Below are 6,000 nucleotides of genomic sequence, written 5' to 3' on the forward strand. Positions count from 1 at the left end.
GTCTTTCCACGAATACGGCTGTCATTCATTATTAAACCAGACGATGCTGAGCTAGATGAAAGGTACTTAATCTTTTGCAGCAGCCACAATTACCCTAGTTTTGGAATTTTAAAAATAATTACCATGTTTTTCCGATTACTGAAATGTAGCCGATTATTAGTTTTATTAAAACACTAAATGACTTCCGAATTGCCCTTGGGGGAGGGGGGTAATTATAGAGTTTCAGACTTACTCGGAGAGAAAAATTGGCAGAGCATGGAAAAAATGAAGTTTTTTAATAGAAGAATCCTAGGTGACATATCCCTTGCTGTGTTTGGAAAGGTTCTTTCCACAAACTTAAAAAGCTGAGGAAGCGTAGACCTAAAAATGAACAGTTAAGGGCTGGGGATGCCGCTCCGGTGGCAGAAGGCTGCCTGTTTAGCCCTCGGCATTACCACCATCACAATAACAACTAACAAGACATCCAGCAGTTTGTAAAAATAATAGTGGACAAGTGTCAGTTTTCCTTGAAGTCAGCTTTGGAAGCAGGAGGGCTGGCTCCACCCCCTCGCTGGCAATTTTGTATTCTTTCCTCTTTAAGTGACAGAGCCCGCCAGCTTCCAAGAATATATTACCTGGCTCATAAGCACTGAAATACGGTACAGCCTCCAGCCCTGTGGATCCCAAGCTAGCTCCACTTTAAGACCAACTAAGATTTTAAAAAGGAAACAAGATGGTTCAGTAGTTCCCAGCACCCGCATGGTGACTCACAACTCTTTGTTACCCCAATTCCCATTCCAGAGCAACTGCTGCCTTGTTCTGACCTCCGCAGCACAGGCATGCACGTGGTGCATAGACAAACACACAAGCAAAGCACCCTACACATAAAACAAAATAATATAAGCTAAAAACATTTTAGACGATCCAGCCCCAGTCCAGAGACTTGCATGCAATTTGTATAAAGTGAGGGGCAGGCACTGGCTGCTATATTTAGGACTGCTGGCTAGCTGGCCCATAACTAATAAAATCACCAAGGGGCCTTTCCATCTGTATTAGATTGCTGATGTCTGTTTCCTTTTCCATCTGTATTTGATTGCTAATGTCTGTCCTTTACATAGGTTATAATGTGCAGGACGGCCCTAGCCTTTCCTTTTTCCCAACATTCAGGCCATCTTGAGATGTTATTTGTTTCCACCTCCGTGTTTTATTGGAAAAAACAAACCCCCGCTTTCTCCTCTATCTCTCTTCTCTCTCCTCTCTCTCTCTCTCTCTCTCTCTCTCTATCTCTCTCTCGCTCTCTCTCTCTCTCCTCTCTCCATCTCTCTCTCTCCTCTTTAAGTTTTTGTCATTGCCATTTGTGTAAATTCATTCCCCTTTCCTAAGAGTGTTGGCCAGAGTGGGTCACAGCTTCTTCTGCATCAGTCTGGGCTTAGATTACTGGCAAACAGCCGCTCAAAGCCAACACTAACAGAAAACACAGGCAGGCCCCCAGGTGCTGCAGATGACCTTCCTACTCACAATGCCAGCAGTCTGAGGGAAGTTAAAGAGACAGGGAAGAGGTGCAGCTGGTGAGTGCTTGCTTTCGCATGCACAGGCCCTGGTTCCATTCCCAGGAATGTGTAACTAGGCATGGTAACGCATAGCCTTTAATTCCAGCTCTCGGGGAAACAGGTGGGAAGATGAGGAGTACAAGGTCACATGTTCAAGACCAGCCTGGGCAACGGGAGATGTAGCTCCAAATGCATAATAATAGAGATTTGGGGGTCTGTAAGGACTCTATAAGAGGGGGACAGTACAAAGATAGTAAACAACCCCTCTCATGAATCCTTCCCAAGGCTCCTTCCAGTCCTTCCTCTTCCAGGGAAGGGGCAAGGGGAGAGACAGAAAGGTTGCGGGAGTGCCAGCCTTCCCTTGCTGCTGTCAATTTCTTGCTGGAATTCTGTGGGGGTGGAGGACTTAAATAGATGTAGCTAGAGTCCTTCCACAGTAAGGGACATCACTTTATGCATACAAGTGGATTTTCTGAACGAATAATAGGAAAACACTTCCACCACCATCCCCAAACACTCCCTAAGCCTCTTACCCTGGGAAAGATGCTCAATCCTCTGTTGACTTCCAAGCTAATGAGCAGAGCTCGGGCGGTGACGCTAAGATTTGCCGAGGTGCAAAATTCAAACCATCAGTAACCTGGAAATTAAAGCCTCCTGACATTGCTCCTTCAAAAGAAGAACATATCTCTGGTCAGTTTGATTATCCTGAAAAGTCACTACCTTCACCCCATCTCCCTCCATGGGCCCCTGCAAGTAAGCCATAGTGATTTTGTATGCATGAATTAGCCATTGAGCTCACTAGATCAAATGATGCTGCATGCCACATACATTTGGATTCACAACAGACAGCCTGTAGGACTGTGGTCCCACAGACTGTATCACCCAGACATGTCACAGCCTGCTTAGTTTGTGTAAGGATGCTCCAGGGTGTCTGCACACTGATGAAATCATTTCTCAGACTGTCCCTGACTTTGAGTGATACTTGATTGCATTATTGACAAGAAACAAAGTTAAAACACATCTATAAAGGTTAAAAGGCAGATCCCCTTGACCTCTGACACATTAAAGCAAAGCACAGATGTTACCACTGAGAAAATTTTTGAAAATTAAAAAAATGCTCATCACCTGTATTTTATTATTTTGAAATAAATCCATATCATAAAGTATGTACGTCTATAACCACACAAATAATTTTGAAATCTTGAGAAAGCTTTAGACTGAAAAGGAAAACTTAAGGGAAGGGATATTTAGCATCCTGCAACTGCTACAAACCATCACACTTTTAATGGAATATGCAAAAGAGAGGGTGGGAAGATTGCAGCTCAACCCTGCACAAAGAACTGTAGGCAACACAAAGATGCTGAGAGCTGGAAAAACAGTCTTTCCCAGGGAAGAACACCTCACTGGCTATCCAAATACCAAACAGCCAACCCTGAAAACATAAACACAAACACACACACATGCACATAACAATGGGAAAAAAAGGGGCCATGAACTTGAAAGGGAGTTGGGGAAGGTTATACGGGAGGTTTGGAAGGGAAAAAAGGGTAGGGGGATATTATATAATTATACTATAGTCTTAAAAGATAAGAGAAATTAACAAATAAATGTCCATGTCAAGCTAACCGTATTCTGAGTGCAAAGAGAAGGAGGAGAAGGACCTGCATGGATCCGATTCCCCAGGGTGCTTTGCCAGTGTCTACTCAGGGAGACTGGTGGCCACATCCACATCACTTTTTGAAAACGTCCATCTAGCAGTAAATTAAAAGCCTTCGTGCCCTTACAGAATATACTAGGTAGAAAGTATCTTTGTTGCCCAGGGGGAATTAAGGCAAGGAAGGCTATATGGTCAGACTGCAGTAATGTACAAGTACTTCCTTATTAACACAGATTGACATGAGGTCGGTTGATACTTGACATCTTTTAAGTCTTAGCTAAGCAAAACTCAATAGGAGGCCCCAAATCCTCACTAGAATGTTTACTGGTGGTGTTTTGGAATTTTTTTTTTAAGAGAGAATATTCATAGGTCACTATGAAAGAGACAGAGTCCAGGAAAGAACAAGACACAGGGTGTGCGTAACTCCTAACAGGGCTCACAACCAATTGTTGTGCATTTGCTTGCTTTCCCAGAAATAACTTTTCAAAGTTGTATTTAATGAAACACAAAATTAAAAAGGGAATGCCTTCTACCACTGGGAATTCTTAAAGTGCCTTATGAATCCAGAAACAAAACAGGGCGGAACCAGAAGCTATTAAAACAAATACAGACTGTCAGACAGAGGGGGACCTAACACTAAATAGGACCAGGAAGGAAGCAGACACATAGGGTGCTCTGTGGATTCTCCGTGGCAGAGCTCTGAGTTTTCCCAAAGGTACTCTCAGGAGGGCCAGGGATGGAGAGTCCCTGGCTGCAGACATCTTTGCTGCATCAAACCACTTACGCTGCTGTACGGACTGGTGAATTAGATTAGAGCAGGGCACTTTGCAAATGTAAGATGCTAACCAAGATTAATTAATCCTTCCCCTTTGTTTGGGGCTGGTGATGGACAGATGGACAGCTGGTTTCAGCATCAGAGGCATCTGCAGCTGGGCACCAGCAACTTCGAGAGTTAGCCTGTCTCAGTGTCCACTTGGGAAATATAATGAATTAGCCCTCACGTTATCCTAGCCTTTACCTCCCTTTCTCTCTCTCTTTCTTTCTCTCTCTCTTTCTTTCTTTCTTTCTTTCTTTCTTTCTTTCTTTCTTCTTTCTTTCTTTCTTCTCCTTCCTTCCTTCCTTCCTTCTTCGTCTTAGTCTTCTTTTCTTCTTTTAAGAAGCTATTTTCTCTAGCTACTAAAAGCAAATATTGACCTGGTAGCTGACAAGTCAATCAACCCAGAGAGCTTACTGTCGTTTCTATTCTTCACTGCAAATGGGAACCCTGTCTCCTAACCCGCCATGCCCTTTGGGGGAGAAAGCAGCTTGGGGGGCAGGCCAACCTGAGCCCTTCCCAGCTGTAGGTCTTTTCATCTCAAAAATGGGGTCATGACTCTGTATGGCTCAGAGGATTGGGGAGCACTTGGGAAATGACATGTTCCTGTGCTGCCTGACAAATGGAAGAGGTTTAAGAGTGTTGAAATAAATCTAAGTCCTGGGACCCCTGCTCCAGTGTGCGACCACTACCCAAAAGCATCCGTATGCTCAACTGTGTTCAGGTTCTTCTGGCAGCTGTGTGTTAGGTGCACAAATCATCAGGACATCATTGCCGTTGAGTTTAGGTGTCTTTATCTTTCTTTTCTTTACTACATTCTCAAAGAAGACAGTTTAAATGAACCGGGGAAAGGATGCCATTTAAGCTTTCAGGCTATGCGTTCCTACGCTCCTTTCCCATGCCCCCTTCCAGCTGCTGCCCATCCTGGCCCACTGACAAGGATAAACTTATGACAAAACCAGGCCAGCCTGGCCGAGTTCCTGGGCCACCTTTCCAGCAAATGTTGTTGGGATTGATTCACTGATGATTAACAGGGAGCAGAAAGGGCCCCCAACCAACATCAGGACCTCATAAATACAGTGACACGCATTCATTCATGAATACAATCCTCGTACAAAAGCTGCTCTGTTCACGAATGAACCTCAGCATCTAGAACGTTATTACCTGGTGCACAGCTGGTGTTCAAAAATTTCATTTGTTCAAAACAGTTTTATTTATGAAGCATCTCCTACGTTCTAGTCGCTGCTTGAGGGGCTGAGGATAGAAGAGACTCTGCCCTTTCTTAGAATTCTTACACTGTCATGTGGAAGGGAGGTAAAAAGCAGAGGTCCAACTCAACCTACGCTAGTCTCACAGTCAGGGCAAGAGGGGAGAGTCACAGGGAGATGCTACACCAGTGAGTGGGAGGAACGGGCTCTCACGGAAGGGAACTGACCTCACCTGCCCTCCCGAGTAAGCCTCGGGGGAGGCATGTGCAGGCTCCAGTGATTTTATTAGCTTTCCTAAATATGTTATTTAAAAATCACAGAGCTTGGGAAGTTTCTACATCCTGTGGTTTTTTTCAGTCAGTAGCTCTTAGGTATGACGGCCACATCACTCGCTGCTCAGAACATGTGTTCTTGACCCTGCTCTGCCCTGTGACTTACCAGAGTGCACAAACACGAGGTTACCCTCATCAATTTGCACCTGAGTGAAGTTCTGGATGCTTCTGCCAGGAACAGACTTGAGAGCCAGGTGCCCATTGCTGGGAGGAGTGACCCAGTAGACCAAGTCCTGTGGGGGAGAGTCCCCATCTTCAGCACATAGGTCATCTCTGGTCATCTCAGTGACAGAATTCACCCACACCTGAAAGAGAAGAAAACCAATTCCAGTCCACCCACATAGTCACGACCCTGGGTCCCATGTGAAAAGACGAGAAACCCCTAAACCAGTCCACTGGAGTTTAAAGAATGGATTTGCTTTTTAAATTTTTAATTTTATGCATATAGGTGTTTTCCCTG

This window comes from Arvicola amphibius, unplaced genomic scaffold, assembly GCF_903992535.2.
Source record: "Arvicola amphibius unplaced genomic scaffold, mArvAmp1.2, whole genome shotgun sequence".
NCBI lineage: Eukaryota > Metazoa > Chordata > Mammalia > Rodentia > Cricetidae > Arvicola > Arvicola amphibius.